The sequence below is a fragment of the Bufo bufo genome, chromosome 3 (assembly GCF_905171765.1).
Source record: "Bufo bufo chromosome 3, aBufBuf1.1, whole genome shotgun sequence".
NCBI classification, from domain to species: Eukaryota; Metazoa; Chordata; class Amphibia; order Anura; family Bufonidae; genus Bufo; species Bufo bufo.
The window spans coordinates 21,106,483-21,126,817 of record NC_053391.1 but is presented as its reverse complement, the minus strand read 5'-3'; positions in this window follow the sequence as shown (position 1 = coordinate 21,126,817).

Sequence of the window (20,335 nt, the reverse complement as noted above, 5' to 3'; positions counted from 1 at the left end):
CACAAACAGTTAAAATATAAAATGTAATTAGCATGCATATAAAAATGTACCAATGTTCTAAATACTAACTGCTAATAAGACATGAAATGTATTAAATAAAATAAATCTGTCACCAAATTCTGTTTGACACACACAAGAGCATCATTGGCATTGATCACTAAAGTCATATTAAGGGTTCATCAACACGTCCGTAGTGTATTGCGGATCCGCAATGCACCCGGCTGGCACCCCCATAGAACTGCTTATTCTTGTCCACAAATTGCGGACAAGAATAGGACATGTTCTATTTTTTTATGGATCCACGGACCGGAAGATTGGGGGCGCGCTCTGGAAATGCGGACAGCACACAGTTATTAAAAAAAACTTTTTTCCCTTTTATTTTTTTTATTTATCCCACTGTGGGAATAACATTATTATACAGAAATATCACTTTTCTATAAATTTATCAAGCATTTTGTTATTTAGAATAGCTTGTCTTATTTACAGGGCAATCATCAGTCTGAAATAAAATGGCCACAATCCTACAAGTACAAAGAAAACCGGTCCTAATCACACAGCAGGATGGGTTATTTCTAGAGATGAGTGAATTTTAGCTTATGAAATTTGTTCACACTTCGTTTAGTGGTAAAAGGTGAATTGCGTTATGGATTCAGTTACCACAGACTATAACGCAGTTCTATGACGAGAGGACTCCCCTGCATAACGGAAACAGGGTGAATCCATTTTGCGGTCCATAGGCTTCTATTATGACAGAATGAATAACGGAATGCCTCCAAATGCATTCCGTCGTAGAATTACGTTATGGTCTGTGGTAACGGAATCCATAATGCAATTCACCTTTCACCACCAAACGAAGTGTGAACAAATTTCAAAATATGAAATTTGCTCATCTCTAGTTATCTCAGAACAGGGATCTACAGACCTGCCTCAGCCTCCTCTCTGCTCTATTGTCAGTGATCACTATCCTCCATACAACTGGTGAGATCTTAGCTTAGTCTCTGTAATAACGGAGCTCATGAAGAGATGAGAGAAGTGCAGAGAGGACGGCGGCACACAGACTGCCTGTCATGTTCTAGTGAGGGTCATACGGACCCCTAGAACATCTATCAGGCATAACACACCAAAGCAAGCAGACAGACAAGGTCCATAATGAAAACTTTATTAACAGAGATCAGGACATGACAGTAAGCTGGACCAGCAGGTAAGGGTAGAGTGGCAGGTAATACCACTGGACCCAAGTGCACTGGTTTGACTTTGGGCCAAACCCAGAGGGCCAAAAACTCGCTGATCCCTGTTTTTCACAGAACCTCTGATGGCGGGGACGAACTTAGCCATGGGCTCACTGGTCGCACCTCCAGGATAGTGCCGGTACACTTGGCCACTTAGAAGCAGAGACAGATGTTGGTGCAATCACCAGCATACCAGACAGACACAGGACGGACTGCAAGCCAGGCACACAAACAGGAACCCAAACAAACTCAGGACACTGTTTAGACAAGTCATAATAGGAACCAGAAAACAAGACAAATGCCTGCACCCCATATGGAACTGATGCATGGTGGTCACAGGCAGAGCTGCATACATAGACTATATATCCTGCCTCTGGAGAACCCAGGAGGCCTCTGCACAAAGGCAAAGAACCAGACTAGCAGATGCCTGTTCCCCATTCGAAGTTAGTTCATGGGAGAACAGGCAGAGCTGCACAAAACACATGGAACTGGACAAGGTGACCTTTTATGTCTCAGTAGGTGACCACACAGACAGGACAGATAGAAGAACCCCAGGTCGGGTGCATAGTTCCTGCACCCAGAAGAGCTGGAGACAGACTGACCTCCGGGGCCACAGCTAACAGAAATCTACAGTATAGCACCTAGTAACCACAGCCAGACCAAGACATTAATCTCCCAAGAATCAGACAACAGGGAGAGGAGAAAGAAAATACAAGGAGAACAGTATATACACACAGGCCGCCGTAAAAATACCTGTTGCCTATGGCAACCAGCCTACTCGGCATCCATTGTAGCCAGTATGCAAGAGCAACCAATGTGAGGAAACATGGCAACCCGTGTCACAGTGAGCCACACCATGATACTACCATTATAAATAATGAGAGGAATCTGGTAATGCATTTATAATAAAGTAATATTTCAGTATTCTCTACCATTTTATTTAATGAATTGTGGGAGATGAGGAGTCACAGATTGGTACATGGATCCCAACAGCCCCTAGAGACTGGCACATGGACCCAGGTGGAGAAGTGAGGCTTTGACACATATTTCTTATGGTAAAATCACTAGAATCTGTTTTCTGATTGACATTGTTTCTGTATGGCATTTTATACACATTTTATATCAGATTGGTCTAGTGCCAGGAAAATAATGGAATCTAAGTATAAATAATAGCCGTAAATGTAATCGTGTGTACTACTGTACGAATAAAGCCCAAATAGCAACTTCACCTGGTGTGCTGTCTCCGCCATCTTTTGTGAAAATAGATTACAATATCTTATAATTCCTTCCACTTACAGTCAGTTCAGTGACACTTACCAAACATGGACCCTCCACACATTCAGGACTTGATCTCCAGTCAGTGTCTTCTTCTCAGCAAGTCAGTGATCCAAGTAAATACTCTTGGTGAATTCTAGCTTTCTGAGCCATGCTTGGGTGTTTTATACCCCTTTGGTGGCTGTAGCTATCTGCTCCTCCTCTTCCCCCAGGAGACGCCCAGTCCCACCTTCATAATCAATGAAACATTTCATCATCAGATCTGGCTTCCCTCATTACCATATACAATAGAAGAATAATGGTGCCACCTCCTCATCAACCAGTTTAGCATTTTCTGGCCTCCTGAGAAGGTCCTTCATTTACACATTGTATTTGCAGGGTAGAGACCTATTGTTCACACTACTATTTAGCATCTGTAAGAGATTCCTGGGATACTCCGAGACCTTTTCATATGAGAATCAGTGTAAACAATGAGCATTTTACATCCTGATGAGATACATTCCATCCAGACATACAGCCACATGACTCTCCATCTATAATTCAGTCTACAGGTGAAACTTGAAAAATTAGAATATCGTGCAAAGTTAATTTATTACAGTAATGCAACTTAAAAGGTGAAACTAACATATGAGATAGACTCATTAGATGCAAAGCGAGATATTTCAAGCCTTTATTTGTTATAATTTGGATGAGTATGGCTTATAGCTTATGAAACCGCAAAGTCTTAATTTTGAGGTAGCCTTTGCTCAGGGGGTATGGATTAATTAGCTGTCTAGAGTGTGACACTTTGAGCCTAGAATATTGAACCTTTTCACAAAATTAAAATTTTAAGTTGCATTACTGAAATAAATGAATTTTTGCATAATAGGGCTTAGGGGGTGGGCAGGGCTTAGGGGGTGCTGGTCGGCGCTGCCTGATTCACGTGCATAACAAAACACAAGGTGGCTATTAAAATATATAACACTATATGACAAGGCTCTGTTGCACTGGGCTCTGCTGCACTCCTGATATTTTCAAGGTGACATGGAAGAGGATCTGAAGGTCATCCTCCCGCTCACTCCCTCAGATACTAGCTGAAACTGGATGGCGACAACCCCCCTCGGGCTGTCATGTTTATTTCCATTGGTGTGGCAGTGAGACCTAACCAATCCCTGCCTCACTAGCCCTTTTCAAGCATTTTCATTGGTCGCAGTGGCTGGCCGGCATCACAGTTGGAAGGAACGCTCTCCTTCCTTCCCACTGTACGGCCGCTTGTTGTGTGTGATGTGCGTGTCGGGCGCGCATGCACCTGGCGTCTCCCCTCCTCTGTATTGCCGTGGCCCGGCAAACAATCTTCCAGGGCCCGGTCCTGGACCGTGTCCCGGTGTTTGGGGACCGCTGCCTTGGCGTATATATTTTTACCAGTTTTTGAAGACTCTTATGAGTTAACAGTAAAAAATCCTTATGTACAGTGCATTAAATCTTCTTTTAGGTGCATCCATTACGTGTTCATCATATATTCAGAGGAGGAAATGCAGTTTCTAGATTTTGTTACTTATTTAAATAACATCAATTAGATGAATATGACGTTCACGTGTAAATTTGACACTGAAGATGGATTTGTCCCGGTGGCTATAGAAGATGGTGACATTATTACAGAAGGCTATAGAAAACCAACTGCTAAAAACACTTTACGTCAGTTTGATAGCATTCATATTCACGGTGTCAAAAGATCAACCCCTTCTAGTCAGTTCATAAAGGGGTATTCCCATCTTAATGATCACTGTTAACTCTGTTAGTGATCTAAATACATTTTATTACCCAATTCCCACGCTTTTTGAGAAAATAAGTCCCCTCTTACATGATGTTGTCTTTCGTCTTCCCTGGTTACAGCCACCTCTCCTGTCGAATCCTGCCGGGCCGCGCTTGCACAGAAGACTGAAGATTCTCTCCCGGCCGGGACTGAACGCGCACGCCGCCGCGCATGCGCCATGATGACTTTTTCCTGGCCAGTATAGTACAGAGCTGCGAACGCGCACGCCGGCATTGTACTATACAGGCCGGGAGAAAAACTTCAGTCTTCTGCGCAAGACACAGACCCATTTACTTCTATGAGGCCCCAAAACATTGTCTGCTGTCCACATCTTTTCCTCCATTTTACGGCCCCACAAAATAAATAAAACATGTCCTATACGTGTCAGTGAAAGTCAGGCACGTGGCCCCATTGAAGTCCATAGGTCCACAAAAATGTGGAATGCAATCTCTTTTTGCGGACATGATGAGCTGTGCGCAAAAAAACAGATCCACATGTTTGCGGACAGCAAAAAACATACAGCCATCTGAATGATCCTTAGAATGAGGCTACCTAATAGTTTTATTGGATGAAGAGAGAAATCTTCTTTATAGAAGGTATAAAAAAAAAGAAAAAACAGATATAAAACAGGCAGTATTATCTGTCAGACATAGTCATATACTGTCAGTTATCCGTGTTGCGATACATAATATCTGGCAATTGTTATAAAGTAATTGCAGCCGGAATTATATAACTGGAGAGAAACCTGTTGTAACTTTCAGGAGAAACCGCACCTTCCGTAATATGCCAGTAAAAGTAGACATACAAGACCGCATACCTCATGGCTTCATAACATGATTTCAAAGTATAATTTTCGATGTGGCCATTGCCCTTCTTACCATTTTAATTGTACTTTAAGAAGTCTAATATTGGGAGTAGCTCAGTGGGTGGTAAAGGATTTCTTGAATTGCAGAACTAAATTTACGGTTTATGCTCCGTATCTTTTGCCCCTGCAACAAGTTTTCATTGGTCGGACAATTCGTTACCTATATAAGAGGTTTTATGAACGTTATTGCTCTAGGAGTACAGGGCAGGGTGCCACTCACTTCATCAGCCATGTTAGTGAGATGCCTGCAGGAGATCCGAATGTACTGTGTTTTTCAGGCATCTTACAAATAAAATCTCGTTTAGCAGGAGGCGACGATAGGAGGGAACTATTACAAAAAGAAACCTGGTTAATTATGAAGACATGTGTAATGGGTCCATTAGGACTGAATGAAAGGAGCTGAGACCCAGCTCTCAACTGCACAGGAGAGCCCTGCAGCGCTTAGCAAAAATGTGTTAAAATGTATATGGGTGTTTAACCCCTTCCTGACCTGCGCCGTAATAGTACTGCGCAGCGGGACGTGACTTGCCAACGGCATGCTGATCGGGCGGGTGCAGGAGTTGCGCCCGTCCGATCAGAGGCAGGGGTACAGCTGTCACTGATAGCCTGAACCCTGCTGTATGCGCATTAACCGTTGATGTGCCATGGTCAGCGCTGACCGCGGCACGTGCAATGTCCGCGCGGGGATCGGAGCAGCCATCTAGTCCCCGCTCTGCTGTGACGGGGACCTGATGGCAGGGAAGGCAAACCGATGCCTCCCTTAGGCATCGTGACTGCCTTCCGGGAAATCCTGTGAGATCCAGCCCCCTGTATTACATTAGTCATACACTTACAGCCAATGCATTACAATACAGAAGTATTGTAATGCACTGTACAGAGGATCAGACCCCCAAAAGTTGTGAAGAAAAAAAAGTTAAAAAAGTTAAAAAGAAATAAAGTTTTACAAAAAAATACAAGTTTCAAGTAAAAAAAAAAAACGTCCTTTTCCCAAAATAAAGTAATTTTAGACATATTAGGCATCACCGAGTCTGTATCGGCTCTGTAATGGCTCTATAAAAATATCACTTGACCTAACCCCTCAGTTGAACACCATCAAAAAAATTAAATAAAAACCTTATCAAAAAAGCCATTTTTTGTCTCCTTACCTCATAAAAAAGTGTAATAGCAAGCGATCAAAAAATCATATGCACCCAAAATAGTTCCAATCTACCATCACCTCATCCCACAAAAATGATACCCTACTTAAGACAATCGCCCAAAAAATAAAAAACTAGGGCTCTCATAATTTTTTTAAAAATTACATAAATATCATTGTGTAAAACTTACATAAATAAAAAAAGTATACTATTAGGTATTGCCGCGTCTGTAAGAATCTGGTATATAAAAATATCACATGACCTAACACCTCAGGTGAACACCGTAAGAAAAAATTGAAACGGTGTAAAAAAAAGCCATTTTTTGTCACCTTACATCACAAAAAGTGTAATAGCAAGCGATCAAAAAAATCACATGCACTCAAAATAGTTTCAATCTACCATCACCTCATCCCACAAAAATGCTACCCTACTTAAGACAATCGCCCAAAAATTAAAAAACTATGGCTTTCATAAAAAATAAAAATAAAATACTATTAGGTATTGCCGGGTCCATAACAACCTGCTCTATAAAAATACCACATAATGAAACCTCTCAGATGAACAATGTAAATAAAAAATAAAAACGGTGCCAAATCAGCTTTTTTGTTTCCTTGCTTCACAAAAAGTGTAATATAGAACAACCAAAAATCATATGTACCCTAATACCAACAAAACTGCCAACAAAAGTTTCTACTCTAGGGGTGGATCAGGGGGTCTACAAATGTGACATGGCAGCTTAAAATTATCACAGTGAAATCTACCTTCCAAAAATCATATAGTGTTCCTTTCCTTCTGCGCAATGCCGTGTGCCTGTACAGCAGTTTACAACCACATATGGGGTGTTTCTGTAAACTACAGAATCAGGGCAATAAATATTGAGTTTTGTTCGGCTGTTAACCTGTCACGGATGGTGTTACAGAAAACTAGAAGACACAAATAAAGATCAGACTGACTTGAACCAAAACTAAGGAATAGAAGGGTAAGCCCTGTAACAAGCCTAGCTCTCTCCCTAACTGCTCAGCATATGCAAAAATCTCAATGGTAGAAAATTGCATACCCTCGTTCCTCGACTGTATGGCACCTGAACACCTTATAATAGTGAGGGGACACGACCACCGGCTCCCTACGCTTAATACGGAGGGAGTCAGGGTCACCTAGAATCAAGCCCACAGGAAAACAGGAATAAAGAAACAGACTTATCTTGTGGGTGCAGCAGAAACAGCTTCTAGCATCAGCACACTCCAGGAAGTTGTATAAACCGCAAAGTGATGCAGTATGGGAGGGGATTTAAAGGGATGCAATCAGTGCAACTAGATGACAGCTGAGAGAGGGAAACGAGATGACAAAATGAAAGCAAAACAAAAGAACCTCAAGCAGGAGGTTCTGAAGGACGTCTGTCAGAGCTTCTCAGATGTCTGGCGGTGACAGTACCCCTCCTTCTACGAGTGGACTCCGGACACTCAGAAACCACCTTCTCAGGATGGGACCTATGGAAAGCCCTGATGAGACGAGTGGCCTTAATGTCTGTCACTGGGACCCACATCCTCTCCTCAGGACCATAACCCTCCCAATGAACGAGGTACTGGAGAGAACCGCGGACAACACGAGAACCCACAATCCTAGAGACCTGAAATTCAAGATTACCATCAACCACAATCGGAGGAGGAGGCAAAGAGGAGGGTACAATGGGTTGGACATAAGGTTTTATCAGGGACTTATGAAAAACATTATGGATCTTCCAAGTCTGAGGAAGATCAAGACGGTAGGCAACAGGATTGATGACGGACAACATTTTGTAAGGCCCAATAAACTTAGGACCCAACTTCCAGGAGGGAACCTTCAATTTGATATTCTTAGTAGACAACCACACCAGATCACCAACATTCAGGTCCGGACCAGGCACACGTCTCTTATCCGCCACACGCTTATATCTCGCACTCATGCTCTTTAGATTATCCTGAATATTTTGCCAAATAGATGACAAAGACGAGGAGAATCTCTCCTCATCAGGTAAACCAGAAGACCCCTCTCCAGAGAATGTCCCACTGGCATCACAGTTTGGGCAGTACTTACCTACACGTTTATTGGCTGCGAGTACCGCCATGTGCCGAGCATCGAGATGCTCGAGCTGAACTGGTGTTTGGTCGAGCATGCTCGATCAACACTAATGGCCATGCATTCCATTTTTCGATGGATGACGACAAAGGAGGAATCTGAGCAGAATAAGCAGAAAGTGATGACGAAAATGTGACACTGTAGCACCCGTGGATGTCTCCTAGCTGCTACAAGAGAGACCAGGAGAAGAAAGAAACTCTTGTTGTGGATGCTGGTGGCCACCCTTGTTTGCCAACAGGATGACTGGAATAGTGGCCTGAACTTGCCCAGTATGCGCTGTCTGTTCTCTCTTGCCCAGCCTCCAGTGTCACCTCAGAGAGGATCTTCAGCATGGCAGGAGGCATGACACCCAAGAAAACCAAGCTTGTCAAAAGAATGAGGCATGGATCCATGCGGATTTTCACAATCCTTCGGATGAGGCCGATGACTAGATCTGCTCAGAGGGTGCCCTATCATGCCACTGTTCCTGTCTGCCTGCCTACCACCATGTTGTGTGCCGTACAGCTGCTGCCACCATCATGCCACTGTCTGCCTTCCTACTATCATGTTTCTGATGATATTCCCCCTACTGCCACTTCCGTTACCTGCTACTTAGCTGCCACTACTACTACTACTACTACTACCACCATCCTCCTAAACAGCGCACACACACCTTCTGCCTTGTCTGTCCCAAGCAATTTTGCAAATTCCTTCATAGTTCTTATCAGATCATTTATAAACAATTTACTTTTATAAACTAACTCAGCCAGAAGTTTTCCGGGGTAACCTACTCAGTCATTTATTCTGTCATGGTCTTCCATTTTAATATTTTCCTTTATGAGGATTCTTTATATACTTTTGCTTCTGACACTGCTCCCATCAACTCACATTTAACTATTCTTACTCTACAATTAAATGAATTATCTAATAATTATTAAAAAATGAAAATTGGACTTCATACAATACACAATAGTCTCTTTCTAAAAAAGATAAAACCAGACTGTAGATCATATGGATCAAATGATGTTCCCATTAATGTCTTCAATTGCTCTTCTAGATTAATTTCAAGCTGGCAGCTCAGGTGCATGTCCTTTTTCACAGAGCATGTCCTTTCTGCTGCAGATCTCGTCCTGTCCATGTTATTCCTGCCGGCACCTGTGATGGCTTCTAACCATGGAAATGGCTGGTGACCGATGAAGGATATAAGTGAGCATGTGCGTCCTCCTCAGTAATGTTACTTAGGTGGATAGAGACATAAGGAAAACAACAAACAGCAGGTGGCGCTATACAGATATATTTTATTAAATAACTCAGTGGCTATATTACATTATAATTACATGCAAATACAAGAGAGTTGATTCCACCCTAATTGAATCACAAGGTCAGTTTGGAGAAATAGGACTCCAACAAATTTTAAGAGATTTGCTGATCTATAGTTGTAGCAATAATAGTTTTCTGTATTATATCCAGATATTTGTAGAGGTTGTACAGGATTAGAACTTGTGGCTGCTTTCTTAGAGAAACAGCCCCACATCTGTCCATAGGTTATGTCTGGTATTGCAGTATGGCTCTATTAAAGTTATTATGGCAGAATTACAATGCTGCGCTCAATCCTTGGACAGGAGAGGTGATGTTTTGGCGTAAAGGAGTTCTTCTTCTAATCCTGGAAACACCTTTATGTTATAGATCAGAAATCATGGTGAAGCAGCAGGTCCTAAAACTAAGCTCCACACCTTCCACATTTTCTACACTCTGAACATTACAATGGATCCCTCCTAGACTCTAAGCACGTATGGATTCTCCCTCATATGAATATTCAGATGTCTCACTAGACTTAAAGATGTTGTCCGGGATCTCCTATATTGATGACCTATCCTCAGAATAGTCTTATAGGAAATCCGACGACACTTGATTCGTGGTCCGCGCTGCACGGGAAGGGGCAATCCCCACGAACAGTGTATAAGTAATCCCAGCAGGCGTTTCTCTGTTCAGCATGTTTTTTTTTATTGTAGCATATCCATCAGCTGAGGACGGCTGGACGGGCCGAAACGCATCCTGAAAAACTTTGATTTATATGCTACAATAAAGAATACACTGTGCTGAACAGAGAAACGCCTGCTGGGATTACTTATACACTATTGATTACAAGATAGGTCATCAATATCAGATTGGCGGGGGTCCGACACCCGGCTGATGAGCTGTTTGAGGAGACGGCTCGTGCAGTGTGCACGTGTCATCTCCCTTCTTTCTTTATGTTCACCGCTACTGTCCCATAGACATACAGCCGAGAGCAGGAAGAGAGAAGGGAGAAGGCACGTGTGCACTGCGCGAGCCGTCTCCTCATACAGATGATCAGTGCGGGTTCCGGGTTGCTAGACCCCCGCTGATCCAATATTGATGACCTATTCTGAGGATAGGTTAGCAATATTAACCCTTTGAGGTTGAGGCCTATTTTCATTTTTGTATTTTTCCTTCCCACATTCCAATAACCATAACATTTTTATTTTTCCGTTCACATAGCTATATGAGGGCTAATATTTTGCAGGATATGGTGCATTTTCTAATGTCATCATTTAATTTCCCATTTCTTGCATTGGAAAATGGGAAGAAAATTATTTGTGTGAAAAATAGAAAAAAATGAATTCTGTCAAAATTTTTGGGGTTTTGACATCACATCGTTTATTGTGCTCTAAAAATGTCCTAACATCCTTATTCTGTGGCTCCATACAAATGCAGAGATACCAAATTGTATAGGTTTTTTTGTTTTACTACTTTAAAAAATATAAAAACATTTGAAAAAAACAAAACTAAATTTCCCTTGCATTGCCATATAACTTTTTTTTATCTTTCGGTCTACAAAGCTGTAGGAGGGCTTGTTTTTTTGTAAATAACTATATTTCTTATTGGTACCATTTTTGCGGTATGTACGGCGTTCACAGTACAGGATTTTTTTTTATAGTTCAGAGATTTTCACACAGCGATACAAAATATGTTTATTTTTTTATTGTTTATATATTTTTATATGTAAAATTGGGAAAGGGGGTGATTTATAGTTATATATATATTTGTTTACTTTTATTTAACTTTTTTTTAACACTAAGGGCCTAGAACATGGGATCTCTTGATCCCGTCTCCAATTCACCCTAATAGATCTCTATTAGGGCTCATGCACATGACCGTATGTATTTTGAGGTGCGGAAAAAAACAAACGGATCCACAAAAAGCATGGATGACGTCCGTGTGCATTCTGTATTTTGCGGAACGGAACATTTGGCCCCTAATAGAACAGTCCTATCTTTGTTGGTAATGCAGACAATAATAGGACATGTTCTATTTTTTTAAGGAACGGGCATAGGGAAACGGAATACACACAGAGTAACTTCCATTTTTTTACGGACCCATTGAACTGAATGGTTCTGCATATGGTCGACAAAAAAAACTAAACGTAACAGACACGGAAAGAAAATACTTTTGTGTACATGAGCCCTTAGGGTGAATGGGATTTTTACTCTCTCCATTCTGAGCTGTGCCTCGTGCATAGCTCAGTATGGAGAACGCCATCGCAGGCCTGGACCACTTAAGCAGCTTGCGGGCTGCCATGGCAACCGATCATAAAGCAGAGGGCACTGGCACACAGTGCAGTTCTGACATGCATTCAATTTAGCCAGTTTGGCAGCATTGTTAACCCCTGGTGTTCTGCATAGTGGGAATGATTTAAGTAATTCCAGCTAGCTACAATAAAAAACTGCATCCTAAATGCAAGTCAGAACTGCACTGTGTGCCAGCACCCAGAGGAAGCAGCATCCCTCTGCCTTCATTCACAGGCACCGCGATCTGCGTTGATTGCAGCACCTCAGGGGTTAAATGACGGGCGCGACGCAATCTCCGCTCCCTGTCAGATCAGATACATTCCCTCAGGCATTATGACTAGAGATGAGCAAATCGACTTCGGATAAAACATCTGAAGTCGATTTGCATAAAACTTCGGTCCAATACTGTATGGACCGAGCGATCCGTACAGTATTAGTCTGTATTGGCCCAGATGACCTGAAGTTATTGCTTAGCGAAGTCTCTTGTGACTTTGCGTAATAACTTCATAGATTAATTTTTACAGTGAAAAACCCATTTCCCCCAACTCGGGTTCGGTTCCAATTGGTACCTTGGAACCGAATCCGAGTTCAGGAAATGTTTTTTTACAGTAAAAATTAATCTCTTAAGTTATTACGCAAAGTCACGTGAGACTTTGCTAAGTAATAACTTCAAGTAAATGAATAGTAATGGGACGGCTCACTCTCTATATACACGGATAGGTGCCAATGTCCAAAAATGGGATCGATGGGATATTCATAGAGTCTGAAATTTTAAGCATGGCCATGCAACATTGAAAGACACCAAGGAAATTATCTTCTGAAATAAACGAAAGCAAACCGACCGGTGGTCGACTATATTAACGGCTGGCTACTGATAACAATCCATGATCACAAAATCGAAGCTTCACTGCGATTTTTAGCAGCGATTGAATAGTCTGTATTATACGAAAGAGAAAGAAAAAGTAACAGCTCATCTCACGATAATTGAAGCGATCTTACGGAGATTCGATTTTATGACGTCAGTAAGCAACTACACTCTGCCGTTTGCATTGGATTGAATCGACACCGAAGTAAGCGCTCTTACATGTGGGACGCTACTGAGTTGCGCAGTAAATAGTGAGTATTATACTCATCACACTATGAGACTGTTTGCTATCGATTTTGCCTAATAGGTATTATTTGCATAAGTACGGGACATTATTCATTTTCTCCAATAACCTGCATTGTATGGACTTTATACATGAGATAGTCCACCCATTATCTAATTTATCCCACTATTACGTGTATGTATGTTTTTATGTTTTTTATGTTCTAATAAATTGCACTACTTTACTTTATTTATTCTTTGCGTGAACCCATATGTTTGAGTGCCGGTCCAATACTATTTAAGTAATAACTTCGGCTCATCTGAGCCAATACAGACTAATACTGTACGGAGCACTCGCTCCATACAGTATTGGACCGAAGTTTTATTCAAATTGACTTCGGATTTTAATTTGAAGTTGATTCGCTCATCTCTAATTATGACATACAGTTAAGTCATAATACATGAAGGGGTTAAAAGCCCGGACAACCGCTTTAATTTACAGCCAAAGCATTTCCCACATTCTGTATATTAAATAGGCTTCTCTCCTGTGTGAATTCTCAGGTGTCTCACAAAACTTGATTTCTCACTAAAACACTTTCCACATTCAGTGCATGAAAATGGCTTCTCTCCTTAGCTTCTCTCCTGTGTGAGTTTTCTGATGTCGAACAAGATTTGATTTTATACTAAAACACTTCTCACATTCTGAACATGAAAATGGCTTCTCTCCTGTGTGAATTCTCTGATGACTCTCAAGATTATGTTTACTTGTAAATGAGGTCCTGCAATCAGGACATGGAAATGGCTTCTCTCCTGTGTGAATTCTCTGATGTTGCACAAGATTTGATTTCTGACTAAAACACTTCTCACATTCAGAACATGAAAATCCCTTCTCTTCTGTGTGAATTCTCTGATGTTGCACAAGATTTGTTTTCTGACTAAAACACTTCTCACATTCAGGACATGGAAATGGCTTCTCTCCAGTGTGAATTATTTGATGTTTAATAAGACTTGATTTATCAGTAAAACATTTCTCACATTCAGGACATGAATATGGCTTCTCTCCTGTGTGAGTTCTCAGATGTTTATCAAGATGTTGTTTTTGAATAAAACATTTCTCACATTCAGGACATGAAAATGGCTTCTCTCCTGTGTGAATTTTCTGATGTTTTAGAAGATTTGATTTCCCATTAAAATATTTCCCACATTCAGGGCATGAAAATTGCTTAACCCCGGTATGAATTCTCTGATGTACCTCAAGAATTGATTTCTTACTAAAACATTTCCCACATTCCGGACATGGAAATGGCCGCTCCCCGGTGTGAATTCTCTGTTGTTGCACAAGACTTGATTTATCACTATAACATTTCACACATTTTGGACATGGAAATGGCTGCTCTCCTGTGTGAATTCTCTGATGTTTTACAAGACTTAATTTATGACTAAAACACTTCCCACATTCCGTACATGAAAATAGCTTCTCTCCTGTGTGTTTTCTGATGTTCAACAAGATGTGATTTCCGACTAAAACAGTTCCCACATTCTGAACATGAAAATGGCTTCTCCCTGTGTGAGTTTTCTGATGTTGAACAAGATGTGATTTCTGACTAAAACACTTCTCACATTCTGAATGTGAATATGGTTTCTCTCCTGTGTTATTTTTCTTATTTTCAGCAACACTTGATATCACATTAAAAGTTTTCTCTCTTTCAGAACATGACCGTTCCTCTTTCTGAATTTCTTTGTGCACAGAAAGATTAGCATTGTTTTCAAAATCTTTCCCATATTCAGAATTTGCAGACATCTCACCCAGATTATGTCCAGTTCTATTATTGGTAATTTGGTATTGATTACCTTCTATTTCTATATAGAAGGAGATAGAATTAGATGACCTTGGGAGCCTTTTATTCAGTCTTCACCTGGAGAAAGAAAAATTTTATAAGATAAAAGGTTCTCTTTTTCCTAATTACACACAAACAGTTAAAATATAAAATGTAATTAGCATGCATATAAAAATGTACCAATGTTCTAAATACTAACTGCTAATAAGACATGAAATGTATTAAATAAAATAAATCTGTCACCAAATTCTGTTTGACACACACAAGAGCATCATTGGCATTGATCACTAAAGTCATATTAAGGGTTCATCAACACGTCCGTAGTGTATTGCGGATCCGCAATGCACCCGGCTGGCACCCCCATAGAACTGCTTATTCATGTCCACAAATTGCGGACAAGAATAGGACATGTTCTATTTTTTTATGGATCCACGGACCGGAAGATTGGGGGCGCGCTCTGGAAATGCGGACAGCACACAGTTATTAAAAAAAACTTTTTTCCCTTTTATTTTTTTTATTTGTCCCACTGTGGGAATAACATTATTATACAGAAATATCACTTTTCTATAAATTTATCAAGCATTTTGTTATTTAGAATAGCTTGTCTTATTTACAGGGCAATCATCAGTCTGAAATAAAATGGCCACAATCCTACAAGTACAAAGAAAACCGGTCCTAATCACACAGCAGGATGGGTTATTTCTAGAGATGAGTGAATTTTAGCTTATGAAATTTGTTCACACTTCGTTTAGTGGTAAAAGGTGAATTGCGTTATGGATTCCGTTACCACAGACTATAACGCAGTTCTATGACGAGAGGACTCCCCTGCATAACGGAAACAGGGTGAATCCATTTTGCGGTCCATAGGCTTCTATTATGACAGAATGAATAACGGAATGCCTCCAAATGCATTCCGTCGTAGAATTACGTTATGGTCTGTGGTAACGGAATCCATAATGCAATTCACCTTTCACCACCAAACGAAGTGTGAACAAATTTCAAAATATGAAATTCGCTCATCTCTAGTTATCTCAGAACAGGGATCTACAGACCTGCCTCAGCCTCCTCTCTGCTCTATTGTCAGTGATCACTATCCTCCATACAACTGGTGAGATCTTAGCTTAGTCTCTGTAATAACGGAGCTCATGAAGAGATGAGAGAAGTGCAGAGAGGACGGCGGCACACAGACTGCCTGTCATGTTCTAGTGAGGGTCATACGGACCCCTAGAACATCTATCAGGCATAACACACCAAAGCAAGCAGACAGACAAGGTCCATAATGAAAACTTTATTAACAGAGATCAGGACATGACAGTAAGCTGGACCAGCAGGTAAGGGTAGAGTGGCAGGTAATACCACTGGACCCAAGTGCACTGGTTTGACTTTGGGCCAAACCCAGAGGGCAAAAAACTCGCTGATCCCTGTTTTTCACAGAGCCTCTGATGGCGGGGACGAACTTAGCCAAGGGCTCACTGGTCGCACCTCCAGGATGGTCCCGGTGCACTTGGCCACTTAGAAGCATAGACAGATGTTGGTGCAATCACCAGCATACCAGACAGACACAGGACGGACTGCAAGCCAGGCACACAAACAGGAACCCAAACAAACTCAGGACACTGTTTAGACAAGTCATAATAGGAACCAGAAAACAAGACAAATGCCTGCACCCCATCTGCACAAAGGCAAAGAACCAGACTAGCAGATTCCCCATTCGGAGTTAGTTCATGGAAGAGCTGCACAAAACACATGGAACTGGACAAGGTGACCTTTTATGTCTCAGTAGGTGACCACACAGACAGGACAGATAAAAGAACCCCAGGTCGGGTGCATAGTTCCTGCACCCAGAAGAGCTGGAGACAGACTGACCTCCGGGGCCACAGCTAACAGGAATCTACAGTATAGCACCTAGTAACCACAGCCAGACCAAGACATTAACCTCCCAAGAACCAGACAACAGGGAGAGGAGAAAGAAAATACAAGTTGAACAGTATATACACACAGGCCGCCGTAAAAATACCTGTTGCCTATAGCAACCAGCCTACTCGGCATCCATTGTAGCCAGTATGCGAGAGCAACCAATGTGAGGAAACATGGCAACCCGTGTCACAGTGAACCACCACATGACACTACCATTATAAATAATGAGAGGAATCTGGTAATGCATTTATAATAAAGTAATATTTCAGTATTCTCTACCATTTTATTTAATTAATTGTGGGAGATGAGGAGTCACAGATTGGTACATGGATCCCAACAGCCCCTAGAGACTGGCACATGGACCCAGGTGGAGAAGTGAGGCTTTGACACATATTTCTTATGGTAAAATCACTAGAATCTGTTTTCTGATGCAACATTGTTTCTGTACGGCCTTTTATACACATTTTATATCAGATTGGTCTAGTGCCTGGAAAATAATGGAATCTAAATGGAGTATAAATAATAGCAGATTGTCCTCCAGTCGCTCATGTTCTTAATGATAAATTTATTTAAGTCATCAGAGCACAAAAAACCTTAAAAAGACATTCTGGACGGCTTTATGACACTTCTAAACTTATGTGTAATAGATGACTTTAGGGTGATATTTACTATATAGTGTACTGACTGCTTTCTGTATAGAGACCTTTATTATATTACTATGTACAGATATTTATAGAGGTTCTGGAAATAAAATATCTACAGTGAAAATAACATATTGACAAATCAGACACCAATTAACCGCCTCCGGACCGCCTAATCGCGTTCCGGAGGCGGCAGCTGCAGGCAGAGTCACGCATATACGCGTCATCTCGCGAGACGCGAGATTTCCTGTGAATGCGCGCACACAGGCGCGGAAGGTAAGCGAGTGGATCTACAGAAGCGGCGATCGTTCGCTGGCAGGCTGTAGATGCGATTTTTTAAACCCCTTACAGGTATATTAGACGCTGATTTGATAATTAATGTCATTGATCACCCCCCTGTCATTGATCACCCCCCTGTAAGGCTCCATTCAGACGGCCATATGTTTTTTACGTATCCACGGATACATGGATCGGATCCGCAAAACACATACTGACGTCTGAATGGAGCCTTACAGGGGGGTGATCACCCCATATAGACTCCCTGATCACCCCCCTGTCATTGATCACCCACTTGTAAGGCTGGCTCCATTCAGAGGTCCATATGTGTTTTGCGGTTCCACGGACGTCTGAATGGAGCCTTACAGGGGGGGTGATCAATGACAGGGGGGTCATTGATCACCCCCCTGTAAGGCTCCATTCAGACGTCCATATGTTTTTTACGTATCCACGGATACATGGATCGGATCCGCAAAACACATACGGACGTCTGAATGGAGCCAGCCTTACAAGGGGGTGATCAATGACAGGGGGGTGATCAGGGAGTCTATATGGGGTGATCACCCCCTGTACTCCTCCAACTTCTCCCGAGTACGGCGATACCAGATGTGTGACACTTTTTTGCAGCCTAGGTGGGCAAAGGGGCCCACATTCCAAAGAGCACCTTTAGGATTTCACATGTCATTTTTTACACATTTTGATTTCAAACTACTTCCCACACATTAGGGCCCCTAAATTGCCAGGGCAGTATAACTACCCCACAAGTGACCCCATTTTGGAAAGAAGACACCCCAAGGTATTCTGTGAGGGGCATGGCGAGTTCCTAGAATTTTTTATTTTTTGTCACAAGTTAGCGGAAAATTATGATTTTTTTTTTTTTACAAAGTCTCATATTCCACTAACTTGTGACAAAAAAATTAAAACTTCCATGAACTCACTATGCCCATCACGAAATACCTTAGCGTATCTTCTTTCCAAAATGGGGTCACTTGTGGGTTAGTTATACTTCCCTGGCAATTTAGGGGCCCTAATGTGTGGTAAGGAGTTTGAAATCAAAATGTGTAAAAAAAATGACCTGTGAAATCCGAAAGGTGCTCTTTGGAATGTGGGCCCATTTGCCCACCTAGGCTGCAAAAAAGTGTCACACATCTAGTATCGCTGTACTCAGGAGAAGTTGGGGAATGTGTTTTGGGGTGTCATTTTACATATACCCATGCTGGGTGAGATAAATAACTCGGCAAAAGACAACTTTTCCCATTTTTTTATACAAAGTTGGCATTTGACCGAGATATTTATCTCACCCAGCATGGGTATATGTAAAATGACACCCCAAAACACATTGCCCTACTTCTCCTGAGTACGGAGATACCAGATGTGTGACACTTTTTTGCAGCCTAGGTGGGCAAAGGGGCCCACATTCCAAAGAGCACCTTTAGGATTTCACAGTTTTTCTTTTTACACATTTTGATTTCAAACTACTTCCCAAACATTAGGGCCCCTAAATTGCTAGGGCAGTATAACTACCCCACAAGTGACCCCATTTGGGAAAGAAGACACCCCAAGGTATTTTGTGATGGGCATAGTGAGTTCATGGAAGTTTTTATTTGTTGTCACAAGTTAGTGGAATATGAGACTTTGTAAGGAAAAAAAATAAAAATAAAAAATCATCATTTTCTGCTAACTTGTGACAAAAAAGAAAAAGTTCTATGAACTCACTATGCCCATCAGCGAATACCTTAGGGTGTTTACTTTCCGAAATGGGGTCATTTGTGGGGTGTTTGTACTGTCTGGGCATTGTAGAACCTCAGGAAACATGACAGGTGCTCAGAAAGTCAGAGCTGCTTCAAAAAGCGGAAATTCACATTTTTGTACCATAGTTTGTAAACGCTATAGCTTTACAGGTATGTACTATCACATGTATGGACACTGCGTGTACAATTACTTACACACTACTGTGCGGACAATCACCAGTCACTGCTGCCATCACTGAACCTCCAGGAAAGAGTTTTTCCCATTGTAAGAATTTCCTCCCTCTTACTGGGTCTGATTCTAAGGTTCAGAGCAAAAAATAAAATACAAGAAGAAGTGTAGAAAATGTGTATTGTAAAAGGTGCGAAATCAGTTTTCAGTTATGATGGGAGTTATATGGAGATCTACATGGAGACATTACAGAGACACATTGTCCTTATACACAGGACAGATTACAATATCTTCCAATCAAGGGTGACCACAGCACTAGTATATAAGGCTTTTGTGGGTGCACGCCTCCTATCAATTCCTTCCACCCAAGGAGTCTTATATACAATTTTCACAAAAGATGGCGGACACAGCACACCAGGTGAAGTTGCTATTTGGGCTTTATTCGTACAGTAGTACACAGGATTACATTTACGGCTAATGCAACGTTTTGGGCCCTGATACTGTGCCCTTTATCAAGCTTAAGCCTGGATTATGGCGGACATGATGTGTCCACCATAGTCCAGGCTTAAGCTTGATAAAGGGCACAGTATCAGGGCCCGAAATGTTGCATTAGCTGTAAATGTAATCGTGTGTACTACTGTACGAATAAAGCCCAAATAGCAACTTCACCTGGTG